The 13,598-nt window shown below is 30.1% G+C and overlaps 1 long non-coding RNA gene across 1 annotated transcript; it reads left to right on the top strand.

The window, feature by feature from the left end:
* The first annotated feature begins 6,098 nt into the window (after positions 1 to 6,098).
* Positions 6,099 to 7,584, top strand: LOC130978995 (uncharacterized). The gene is made up of 4 exons (XR_009086506.1): positions 6,099 to 6,333; positions 6,439 to 6,580; positions 6,660 to 6,713; positions 6,802 to 7,584. It is a non-coding gene; the product is annotated as an uncharacterized LOC130978995 (long non-coding RNA).
* Positions 7,585 to 13,598: the final 6,014 nt, after the last annotated feature.

Here is a 13,598-nt window from a genome sequence, read left to right on the forward strand (position 1 = left end):
ATGGTCAGCTAAAAAGTGAACATAGGTTAATATATCTTAATTGCAATCCGCAGTAGTGATTGTATAAATTTGAAGCTTATCCGAATCTACTCAAGATTTTTAGATGGAGCAAGAATAATATGTGGATGAAGAAGGATTAGCATGAGAGTGAAAGCAAGTACGATCGCCACTACTTTCTATTATTAGGGTACAAATTACATACATTAATGAAAGCATAGAGAAGATGGTGGCCAAAGTAAACTTTATGAGGTGGATCCAAGGATTCACACATTTATAATCCGTGTTCTCTGTTTGATCACTTTAATTTTCATGCTTGTTCAGAGAAAAATCCAAATCCTCGTTTTCTCGTGAACGCTATAATGCATGTGTTGACCACCTTGCATTTGCAATATTAGAATTGTCATTATTGTATCCTTATCCGATGTAGGACAAGTGAATCTGTAAAGGTCCTCTTGGAAATTCAAGAAATTAGCACTACCATTGTTTTGGACAAGGAATTTTAAATGGTCAATTTTGAGGACTCCAACTCGGACAACGCTTCTGTTTTACACCCATTTTGTTTAGTTTGTTTCTTAAATTTTCGCCATAGTAGTTAATTATAGTGGCATCCACGTCGTTAATTGCTAGAATTATTGATGACGTAAATTATGATGGTATCATCATCGATCGTATCTGGTAAGTAATTAACTCAAAACAAAAAAGGTCAAACTACGTACCCCTGCCGCCTGTGGTGTGAAACCGTATCATACAGTCACACTTCCTCTGTTTTCAGATTTCAATTAAGAACGACAAAATAATGTTTAATATAGATTTGGATAATGTTCATATGTTTGGTGCTTTATTATCTTTCTGAATTATTATATATTTCCCACTTTATGAGAAGGGCTAGTAGCTATAGTTATCAATTTTAACAAAAAACAATCGGACAATTGAAAAAGAGACGTAATATACGAATGAAAGCCACACAATATGGATATAATAATAGAAAACAGAAGATATCAAGATAATGTGTGAGTGCTTCTAGATGGATTGTACCCATTTTATTTTTATGTGACAGATGTCAATTTACCAACACATGTGAAACTCGAAAGCAATAACAATTCTTTTCACTTTCATGGGGGAAATCTGCCACGTGATATCGTAATATCAGCCATTTTTCTTTGCTCACTTTTCCGCTAACTTCTTCCAACTTTTTTTGCTCCTAGAATTAGCGTCATATCGTTAGTTAATTTTTAAGTAGAAATTCAAGATGATGATTGAGAGGTGTTAACTTTTAGCATCATATTTATCAAATTATTTAATAATTTTTACTATTAATTTTATATAAAATTAATTACATCTAAATTTTTATCTAAATTTTAATGTAAGTTTAATTCGTAAAATAGTAGTGCTTTTTTCTAATGCCACTTTTTCATCTCTTTTTTATGACTTGATGCTGACAATAATAGAGCTAAACACAAATAATTTCTGAAATTGAAATGGTGTATTCAAATTATTTTTATGATTTTAATCATACTAATTATATTTTGAAATTAATAAAAATGTATTACGTTAATCTTCGATTTTTTTTGTTAACAAAGTGTTGATATAATTTGATGTTGTAGACTATTAGTAATATATGTTACTTTATGGTTTGATCACGTGTAATAATATAATGATAAATCTATCAGTGACATGTAGCATGCTGACATGGACAAATATATCATGTGTCACGATACTATTTGATTATGTGTCAGTTTAGACTATGTGTCGCAATATTATTTATCCATGTTACATTCACTGTGTCATCATTATAGATGCATTCAATTGGTTCTTAACTTTGAATTAAGGAACTCATTTTAGCCTTTGAAATTAGATATGGTACATCAAATTAATCCTTTCACTAGTTTTTTCTTTTTTTATCAATTGAAAATTCTCAATATCTTTGAGTGCACTAATTTTAATACATTTTTTCACATATTTTTAAATATAAATACTTTTAATAAATATTTTTAAAATTTTAATTTTTATCATATAATTTTTTATAATAATTTAACACTAATAACTACGCGACATGAGATAATTTCCCATGCAATTAAAAAAAAAAACCATACACTCACTTTAGAGAAATTCATCAATTTAGATGACTAAGTTATCACCACTTCTTATAAATATCCCAACAAACTTAGACATTTCTCGATATAATTTTCACATAAATTAACTTAAATTCTTGCTAATTTAGGTGTCGGAGTATCTTATAGATACCTCCAACGACCGTCTTGAAACTGACATGAAGACACTTCAAGCATTTTTAGGTAGTGTTTGGTGGAGAGACAGAGACGGAAATACTGAGACTGAAAAACAGAGATTAGGTAGCATTTGTTTTTAGGTATTGAGACAGAGATTGAGAAACTGAGACTTAGTATCGTGTTTGTTAGTTCAGAGACTGGTATTAAAATTTTTGTCTCTGTCTCCAAATTTTCAGTATTTTAGTACTTCCAAAAAGTAGGGACGTAGGAGACTGAAATTTTTAGAGATGAATACTGAAACTTTAACAACATTTTATACTTAAAATACTTTCATTTCAATTAATTAATTTCAATTTTACCCTTTGTGCAAATTAAATTAAGAGTTTCATTCATGTTTCAATTCCTATCTCCCATTTTGCACCAAACAGAATGCTGAGATTTATTTCAATCCCTATTTTTTAGTCTCTGTCTCTCAGTCTCAGTCTTTTTGTCTTTGTCTCTCCACCAAACGCTACCTAAGAGACATGGATTGAAATAAATCTCAGTATTCTGTTTGGTGCAAAATGGAAGACAGGAATTGAAACAAGAATGAAACTCTAATTTAATTTGCACAAAAAGTAAAATTGAAATTAATTAATTAAAATGAAAGTATTTTAGGAATAAAATGTTATTAAAGTTTCAGTCTCCATCTCTAAAAATTTCAGTCCCCTGTGTCCTTACTTTTTGGAGGTACTGAAATTTTAGAGACAGAGACAGAAATTTTAGTATCGGTCTCTGAACTAACAAACACGATACTAAATTAGTCTCTCAGTCTCTATCTCAGTACCTCAAAACAAACGATACCTAGTGTCATCTCTAACCTATTTCATCTAGCTCATTTACAAGTTTAAGGTACGTTTTGTAACAATGATTATGTTATTTACTAAAAGAATTATACGATTGATTTAAAATATATTTTTTAAGTCCAAAAAAAGTGTATTTTATAAAAATAAAAAATAAAAAAAATTGATTCTTGATTTTTTTGTTAAAAATATGCGTTTTTTTTAACGAAAATAAAAATATGCGTGTTTAATCAATCATATAATTTTTTTTAAAATAACATATATATATATATATATATTACAAAAAATTTATTAAAATTGGTTATTTGTATCATTAATTATTTCTCCTTTTTTGGATGAGAGGAACTTATCATGAATCCACTGATTGCTGCTGCTTCTGTTGTTGCTGTTGGGTTGGCCGTAGGGCTTGTTATTCATCAATATAACACGAGGCATATATTAATATCAACCAAAAAGATATATATCAATATATCTGTTGAAAATGCTTATATTCATCTAAATTGATTTAAATTGACTTTTTTTATCCCACTCTATCTAATAAAATAAACAAAAAATGAAAATGATTATAAATTTATTATGGTATATACATATACCGTTATATAAATATAACTTCGATGTATTTTTTTATAGATTTTATAATTAAAATTAATATGGATATCATTATATCTATATTAATTAAATATATATATATATATATATTCCATATATTATTATTGAAGAAAAAAATTTGTATAATTAAAATTAAAATTTTAAAAATAATTTATAAAAATATTTATATTTAAACAATATATAAAAAATAGAACTAAAATTAATACATTTAAATATATTGAAAATTTTGAATTAAAAAATAAAAAGAATTGGTGATGAATTAATTTAATTTATGATACTCAATTTTAGAAACTAAAATGAGTCACTTAATATAAAGTTAATAACTAATTTGATAATTTTTATCAATTTCAAAGACATAATTAATATAACTAAAATCTTAAGGATAATTTTAATACACGATGCCAATTCTAGATACCACTTTCAACTTCGTTCAACAACAATATTAGTAGCACATCACAGAGTTCTAATTATATTCTTTGAATATATATGGAGCATTCATCATTTTGAGTGGGATATCGTAACGTCCAGTCATAATATAATTAAACAACTGATTATCATCTTTTTTCCACAAAATTTGCTTTTGGTACTTCAATAGGATAGATATATTATTTAGAATCATCACTCCACACCCACGTTTTCATTGATTAATAATTTAATTGTATGAAGAAAATTAAAACATTTTTAATTCTTGGGCCACATGCTACAAATTAAACAATTTTCTCTGCACTATTTGCGGCAACGTATTTTAAAACCTGGGACAAGATAAGATGTTGCTATGCTTTGCCGGTATTATAAAATATTGGCAGCTCATTAATAATCTGTGTATGTGATTTAGGATACAAATAAAAATTACTCCCTATTCAATGAACAGATATTTATTATTATTTAATAATATTAATAATGTGTACACATTACTAGATGTAGTATAGTAGTTGATCGAATGGTGGTGATTGCATGTTATGGTATGGTGCTCAATTTTTGAAAATAAAGTCCTTCAAATTAAACTAAAGTAGCTTGACGTTATTGAAAATAATTAAGAAGCATGGCTTGTTGTTGTACTAAGGACACGGCGAAATGAAATGGTGTGGTGGATATTCGTTTTTCATGAGAGCACAAAATGAAGCCACAGGTTTGGCATATGCTATGAATTTGATTTTTGATGATTTGATGGGTGACAAGGAACACAGATTCGAGCATGCATAGTTGCATACCCAAAAACAAGAAAAGTCCGAACCGCGCACTTGGACCACACCGACTCAACATATAGTAGTGGGTCAAATTTAAATTGATTTGCAGCTTTTTTCTAATTTACATGAACTTTGGAACAACATGGCTAATTTAATTTGTACTCTTCTTCCTTTGTCCTTTTTATGTTGTTCTTGTTTACACCATATTGGCCAAATTAAAAGTGTCGTTACTTTTCTTTAGGTCAATATTCGATGCTGCTTCTTGAATGTAGTACCAAATAATCGGTTAATTGGAAGCTGCAACATCTCCCTCTTTCTCTTGCTTTTGTTTCCTAATTGCCCATCCTAATTCATCAAACCACCAACTCTCTCTCTCTATCTCTTTGATAAGAAGCATTTTAATTTTGTTACAACTCATTTTACAGCCATATATAATGTTCAATTGGACAAGTTAAAGGTTACAACTACAAGTCTACATACAACGATTTTTTTCGGCATAGTATATATTATCATCAAGAAAATAAAAATAAAATTCTAGTCGAGCGCTATTTTTGACTTATACATTTTTCCACATATTTTTTCTTTCTGGTTTGACCATCATGCGTTTTTTCCACTAAACAATAATAAATGTTGTTTTTGAATTTTGATAACCTCTCTCTTCAATAGTTTATGTTTTTTTTTTAATCAATAAAATAAAAGAAAAGGAGAATTTAACACCATTTTAAATTCAAATGAGATGAGCAAAACGAAACCATTAAATTATGAATTCAATATTTGTAAGTTTATATTTCGTTTGTTACCAAATAATTGTCTATTATTAAACCACAATACCCTGTACACACAGTCGTAGTTGTTTCAGGAGTGACGTGTATATGCCGAATTTTACGGTCTATTTTCTATTCATCCCGAAGATAAATATCCATAATATTATATATATATATATATATATATATATATATATATATATATATATAAATTAAAAAATCAAATATTTAAAAATAAAAAAATAAATCAATATTATTATATATACAAGTATTTTTAAAAATTAAGTCTTAATTTAAGTTTAGTAATGACTGTGAATTAGACATTCCTTGTATATTTTTTATCTCCTTTTTTTTCTTTAACTTTTTTTTTTTATCAAAAGACATAGTATTTTATTGCATTAGAAAAGAAAACATATATAAATCAATACATCTGACTCTGAGTAGAAATTTTCCAAAAGATAAATAATGAATAGTAAACTAAGGAAAAGCTTTCGAAAGCTTGAAGTAAGGAAAATAGAATCAAGAAGAAATGAGAAGCAAAAACGGAAGAAGTACGCTGTTTTCTTCTTTAACATGTTCCATTGAGACGAATTCTTTGAAATCTTTCGAATTTTTCTACTGTTTGAGACAGAATTTTTTTAATACATATTCTTTTTTTCTCAAAAATAAAAGCATTTCTAGCTAGCCATGATTGTCACAGGAGGTAAGCTATTTTTGAGCATTTTTCATTCAAATTCGGTTGGTTCTTACTTCAACATACCCACAACTTGTTTCCACCAATTCTGTGTTGTCATTGTTGAATCTATAGGTATTATGCTTGCTAAATCGGAATTGATCCATGCGTTCATCACTGCAAAACAGAACACTGTAGCGTCTCTGGAGGAATTTGACAGATCGGACAAGTCTTGTCGATTCCTCTAGTATTCTTTTATTCAAATTATGCATTACTGGTAACCCATCATGTATTAGCTTCCAAACAAATATTTTAATCTTTGGTTGACACTGAAGTTTTCAAATACTCTGCCACAGGATCTTGTTTTGAAGGCGTTCATGGAGGTTATCCATAAGAGAATGAAAAAATTGGTATACCACATTGTATTTAGAGTTGACTAAGTAAGCACCAGAAGTGTGAAGTGTCCATTTAATTAATTCCGATTTTTGCATATGATAGAAATTTGCTGGATTTGCTGAGCTATTTCAATACTAAAGTTGTGGCTAAGCAGTTGGGGGTTCTAGTCTCCATTCTCTATAATGAGTTGTCGCACCCAGGTAATATTATCATCATTGCATTCACCATTTGGGATTCTGAAAGGAGCCTGATCTCCAAACTAGGGGTCTTGCCTAATCTTAATTGAACTTTGTGCCGTTATGCTCCATTTTACTCCTTTTTCTAGTACTTTTCTATCCTCTAAGAGGCTTTGCCAAGCCCATGAAGATCTGTTACCTGCTTTTGCTTCCAAGAATGATGAGTACTTGAAGTACTTATTTTTATAGATTTTGTAAAAGAGTGTGTGAGTGTTTGTGAGAAGCCGCCAGTCTTATTTGCCTAGCATTGCCAAGTTGAAAGCCTTGAGATCTTTGAAGGTTAATCCTTCATGATTCTTGTCTCGACTCATGATATCCCAGTTGACCCAGTGCATTCTCTTTTCATTAGTTTTCTGTCCTCACCAAAATTACATCATCATTCTATGTAATTTCTCCAGTAATGAGTCAGATAATTTAAAGCAGCTTAAAGTCTATACTGGAATTGCTGATCCTATTGCCTTTATAAGTATCTCCCTTCTACTAGTGGGTAAGAATGTTCTTTTTCAATGCACCAATTTCTTTTCTACCTTATTTTTAATAAAAAAAGGTTTCGTTCTTAGACCTATTTACTATAGATGGCAACCCTAAATATTTATCTTGAGCGCCATTATTTTGAACTCCTAATGTATTAGCCAAAACAGTCCGAATTTGTTGGGAGAGTTCTTGCTGAAAAATACGGTAGATTTGCTCAAATTTATTTTTTGTCCACTCATGTTGCCATATTGTTCTAGGATTCGCAACAAATTGTCACAGTTTAGCTTTGTGGCCTTACAAAAAAGTAATGAGTCATCTGCAAAGAGTAGGTGTGAGATGGAGGGGAATCTATTGTTCAATTTGAGTTTTTGCACTACATTATTCTGTTTTTCTTTGTGGAGCAAATAGGACAAGCCTTCTGCACAAATAAGAAATAGGTATGGTGAAAGAGGATCTCCTTGTCGGAGTCCTCTACTTGATTTAAAAAAATCAGTTGGTGATCCACCCACAATAATAGAATAAGAGATTGAAGAAACACATTCCTTCATCCATCGAGTTCACTTTGAATAAAAACCCAATTTTTTCATAATGTACCATACAAAATTTCACTCTACTCTATCGTAAGCCTTACTCATGTCAACTTTAAATTTCATTTCCTCTCTTCCATGCTCCTTAGTTTTAAGGTGGTGCATGCATTCATGAGCAATTAGGATATTATCACTTATTAATCTTTCTTTAATAAAGGCTCTCTGATTTTCACTGATAAGTAAATTTATGAAAGGTTGGAAACGATGAACCAAAATTTTTGAAATAATTTTGTAGAAGACAGTGCTAAGGCTAATCGGCCTCACTTGATTCATTGATGTAGCATTAGGTATCTTTGAAATTAAACAAATTTGTGTATGATTAAATCCTTTAAGGATTTTACCTCCCCTAAAAAAATTTAACTACTTGAATTACATCAGACTTGATAATTTGTCAGTAAAATTGGTAAAATTTCGTGGTAAACCCATCATTCCCTTGGAGCTGCTTCTAAATTTATAGAAAAAATTGCCCTTTTGATCTCTTCTTCCATAACAGGTTTAATAAGGAACTGATTCATATTTGCCGTCAATTTTCTTCCTATGCCTCCCATTAGTTCATTAGGATCTTGGGTAGGGTCTGCCAAGAATAATTCTTCATAGTATTTCTGTGCACATGCTCCAATTGTGTTGGAAGTAGTACAACAATTGCCCTTTTCATCTTCTAACTTCCAGATTTTATTCCTCCTATTTCGATCTTGGTTTTGTGCATGAAAATACCTTGTATTCTGGTCACCCCATTTGAGCCAATTAGTTCTGAATTTTTCTTTCTAAAATCTTTCTTCACTTATGATGGTAACCGCCAGTTTGCCTTCAATCTTCAATATTTGAACCTTTTCTATTGCTGCTGGCTGAGTTAGCCTCAGGTCTTTCAATTACTTTTTTTGAAGTATTGGCACCCGAAACTTGCCATTTGACTAAGTCGTGTCTACACTGTTTTAACTTTTGATAAAGCTTGTACATTGAAGATCTAGGGACATTTATTTTCTAAACCTTCCTTTATTATTTCATCCATCCTTTCCATTTCACATCGTCTTTCTTAGAAGTGAAATTTACGTTTGGCTTTTTGAAAAACTGGCTTGGTACACATTAAGATAGGCTTGTGATATGATTCTGTGTCCTCTAAATGAGTGATAGTTACAGCTGGATATTCTTCTCTTAGAGTTATCGAGATTAGCCCCTTGTCTAGCCTTTCTCTTATTACTCTGTTTTGGCAACTTCTGTTCCACCATATGTATTTTTCACATATGAATCCCATATCCACAAGTTGTCCACTATTTATAAATTCTTGAAATTGTCTAATTGATTGGGGTGATTTTTCAATGCCTCTTCTTTTTCATGTGCAGCTGTAATTGCGTTGAAATCTCCAATAACTAGATATCTGTCATTTAAAGAATCAATAATTTCCAGTAGTTTTTTATATTGGTTCACCTGAATGTGGTCAGTACTATGCAAGTGGACTTCAATCACATTCTACCTTATATTTCTCTCGAAATCGATAGCAGCAAACACCATGCAAAATCCTTCTTCCCTTATAACCTTCACATTAAATTCTTCTATCCATGTCAATGTTAGACCTCTCGCTACGCCATTCGATGCTACATGATAGAATTTTGTAAACCCACATTTTTGTAACTGTCATTCCACAAACGAGGGCTGTTGTTTTGTTTCACAAAGGAACAATACCTCGGGAGAATGGGGTATTCTCATCCCTTTAATGTTGTGAACTGTTAAGGGTTTTCTTAAACTCCGATAGTTTCACATGATTATCTTCATGGCATACAGGGTGCCAGTTTGGGGATGACACCCTTCACCCTTTCTACAATATTCATATCCATCAAGTCTGCCCTCTCCTCTTTCTCCTTTTGATCTTTTTGCTTTAAGGTTCGTTTAAAGCCAGCAATTCTCTCCACATTCCCTTCATTCTCCATATTCCTGGTTAGGTGTTTAAGTTTCAGTCTTTTATGTGGTTTGATAGTTAATTCCTGAGCAAAAATTTTCGGATTGTTCCATGTATTGGGGTTTATTAGGTGGGTAAACAAGGGGTTCAAGTTGGTTTATGGTTATTGTGTGATATTCAATGTTGTTGATTTAAAAGTTTTGTGTGTTTGATTGATTTGAGATTATTAGGTTGGTTTTTATTGGTGATCTTGAGAGGTGTTAGATACCTTTTTGGTTGTACAATTGTTACAATTGTGTGGGTATAAAAATGTGTTGTGTTGATTGATTGGGTGAATGGTCAGGTGATTGGATTCTTTGTGTGTCTGAAACTGAAAGGTTTGCAAAATTCCTTAGCAAATTGACTGGTGTGAATTTTTTATCTGGCGATTCAAGTTTGGTTTCTCTTCTATTATTTAGGTTATTGTTTTCCTTCTGCTCTGCTATCTTCCACCCAAGTTGGTCTGCGTGCTTTTAAATTTAGCCTCCATTTTTTATTCACTGTTTGCTATTCTGCTAATACTTTCATATAGTTGCTGCAATTTCTGATTTCGTGGCTATAAAACTATAGAAACAGCAGTAGATTCCTATTCTCTCATATCTCAAGGCAATGTTAAAAATAGTTTGATTAGGACTAACAATTTTGATGTTTTGTTTCAAAGTTTTAGTAACATCAATATAAACTCTAACCTTCATAGTTCTGTCTTTCTTACCTCGTATCATATATATTTCAGCTTCCATGACCTCACCGATCTTTCCTCCTATCTTTCTAGCTGCTTCCTTTGTTTTGCAATATTCTGGCATGCTCCAAAATTATATCCAGATCGGAATATGTGTATAATCCTCTTCCTCAATTCTCATTATCGTATGCCATTTCCTTAGATGAATGATAAATTGTTTGAAAAGCTAAGGTGAACCACTTTCAGCTCTAAACATATTCGTCTCCTTATTAAAAAAGAACTGAAAAATATTATATCCATGAGCCTTGACCCTTATACTTTCTGGTTGATTCTATATGGCGTTGAAAGCTCCTTCCATTGTCCCCGAGCTAAAACCCTTATCCGCCATCAGCCTTCCTATTAGGCTCCGGAAACAATTCTCGATTCCTGTTCTCACGTCTTCCTCTCCTAAATTTACCACTTCCTCCTCATTTGATCCCAAAAAAGATGGGATTCTGAGTCCTCCGAGTATCCTCTAATGCCATTCAAAATTCACAAGGTGTGTTTAGGATTAGTAGGTTAATCTCTCACTCTTAGATCCTTCAAAGACAGACTCACAAATTAGAAACTCTCAAACTCTAGTTGGCATACAAACTCTAATAGAAACTCTCAAACCCTAGAAGCGCACAGCTATATAGAACTGTTTAGAATTCTTTTCTAAGAATCCTTCTTTTTCTTTAATTGCTATTGTTGTTATTATGTTTTTTATTTTTATTTTTTTGGTGTTATTATAATTTTTTTTCCTTTTAAACGGGTCAAATTAAAATAGTTATAAGATGATGTAACTAAAAGAGGAAAAAAGAAAGATGAGGATAAAATTTTTTTTAACCTATTAGAATATATTAAAAATATTTTTTTTATCAAACGTTTTTAATTATGACATAAAAAATTTTTAACTGTAACACTATATATATATATATATATATATATATATATATATATATATTAGTTTATATATCTATCTTTTATTCTATTGAACATCTGAATTAATAGTGGATATTTTGTCTATAATAAAGTTTGAATATTACTATATCATTGATTTTTTTTCTCATTGTTATTGTTCTTTATTAAAAGAGAACAAAAAAAAAGAAGATATATATATGATGATGATACAGAATTAAAAGAAGTAGAAAATGAAGAAAACATAAAAAAAAAAGAGAAAAAAAGTAGATATATTGAAGAAGGAAAATTAAAAACAGTACATATAAAAAAAATACAGAAAAAAAGCATACGTAAGCATACAATTTCGTTAGAGTACTAGTTAATTTAAAAAATATTTGGCTGCCTAATATTTTCTGATAATCAAAATCATCTAAATAGAGATACACGTAATGGATCGTTTACTTACTTTATAACCTACTATCAACAAAACTGAGATTACAATAATAAATAGATTAATTGTTTTATCTATGTATTTAGAAGTCAATAAAAACTAATTATGGTGTGTAATGAGTAAAAATAGATTCCTCTCTTGTAGATTTTTTTTTTTAAATTTTCTCTGATCTAGTAAATTCTTTTTTTATTTCTATCTAATTTTATTCATTTCTTTCTATTTTATTTTTTCCTTTTTAATGGTGTTTTTGTCGACCATTTTATCAATTTTTTTTGAATGATTTGGCAAATTTAAAATAATCCAAACGAGCATTATCAGTGAGTATTATGACAAATTTATAGCTTAAGCAAATTGTGTTCATATGCATGATTATAAAATTTTGCTACTTCATCAATGGATTATAAATTTAGATTTACAGATAAATTTTTATATAAAAATGCAAAATCTCTTTTTAGCGCTTTGTATTTGGCAAAATTTTATGAAAAAATATTTGCAGATCAAGCTTCAGATTCAAAAGAAAATTCAATAACAAATTCAACAACTACAACAAGTCAAGAACTAACAAATTATGAATCAATTTTAACAAAATTATTTACAGAAAATTTAGATTCATTTCTAACAGAAAATGTGTAATAAAAAAAATCCACAAAAATTCAAAATTTAAATTCATAAATCCAGTCAAAAATAGCTCTTAGATCTTTAGTAGCGGCATTTGGCGGTTGTGACATCGACGACGACGAAGCCAAAAGCAAGGCCGAGACTCCCACGAAGGAAAAGGGAGAAGCATGTGGTGCTTCAATAGCAACTATCAGCGGTGGAGAACTCCAAATTTGTGTCTCCCTAATCGCGGCTAAGTCACCACCACTTATAGCGGCTGTCTTTTCTTGGATTGTCGCGGAGAACAGAACAACAATGATATGTGCTTCAAATATTTGTGATACGAAAAGTTCAAGTATTATTTAAAAGTTATTAATTTATATTTTTAGAATGTTCAATTTAATTTGATTTATTTTGATTTTATTCATTTAGTTACTAAGTTGAATTTTATATTTGTGGGCTTAGGGTTTCTTTATTTTAACCTAGTAAAAAATTATAAATACCTTTTAAATTATTGTAGTCGTCATATAAAGGAATTAGAGGAGTGTCAAAATACTTTTTGGTTTCGTGATGAAACTATGGTGTGAACAAGCAGTGAGGTTGAGTGGATTTCTCTCTTGTTACATCGAAAAATTAGGTAGAAGGTTGAGTGAGTCCCTTCTATTCAATTCCCAAATTATGGTGTGAACAAGTTAGATTGAGGAGTCATTTCTTATTGGATCAAGAAATTGGATAAAAGTAAAGTAATTCTCTTTGTATTCAATTTCAAGCTTTTTTTTTTCTATTTCAATTTTAATTCATGTCTTTTGTTTATCTTCTTTTCTTCTTTATCATTTGATATCATGTATTAAGTGAATCCTTATTAATCTATGTTTATTTTTCTTGTCCTAAAAAAAAGTCAAAGGTCTCTTACGTCTTTTTTTATATTCTTTTCTTCTTGTTAGTATTTTCTTATTATTTTGTTGTTCTTGTTGATTTTATATTTAGAAGAAAAATAAAAAAAGTATATGGTGCAAAAAAA

Source organism: Arachis stenosperma, chromosome 5, assembly GCF_014773155.1.
Source record: "Arachis stenosperma cultivar V10309 chromosome 5, arast.V10309.gnm1.PFL2, whole genome shotgun sequence".
NCBI classification, from domain to species: Eukaryota; Viridiplantae; Streptophyta; class Magnoliopsida; order Fabales; family Fabaceae; genus Arachis; species Arachis stenosperma.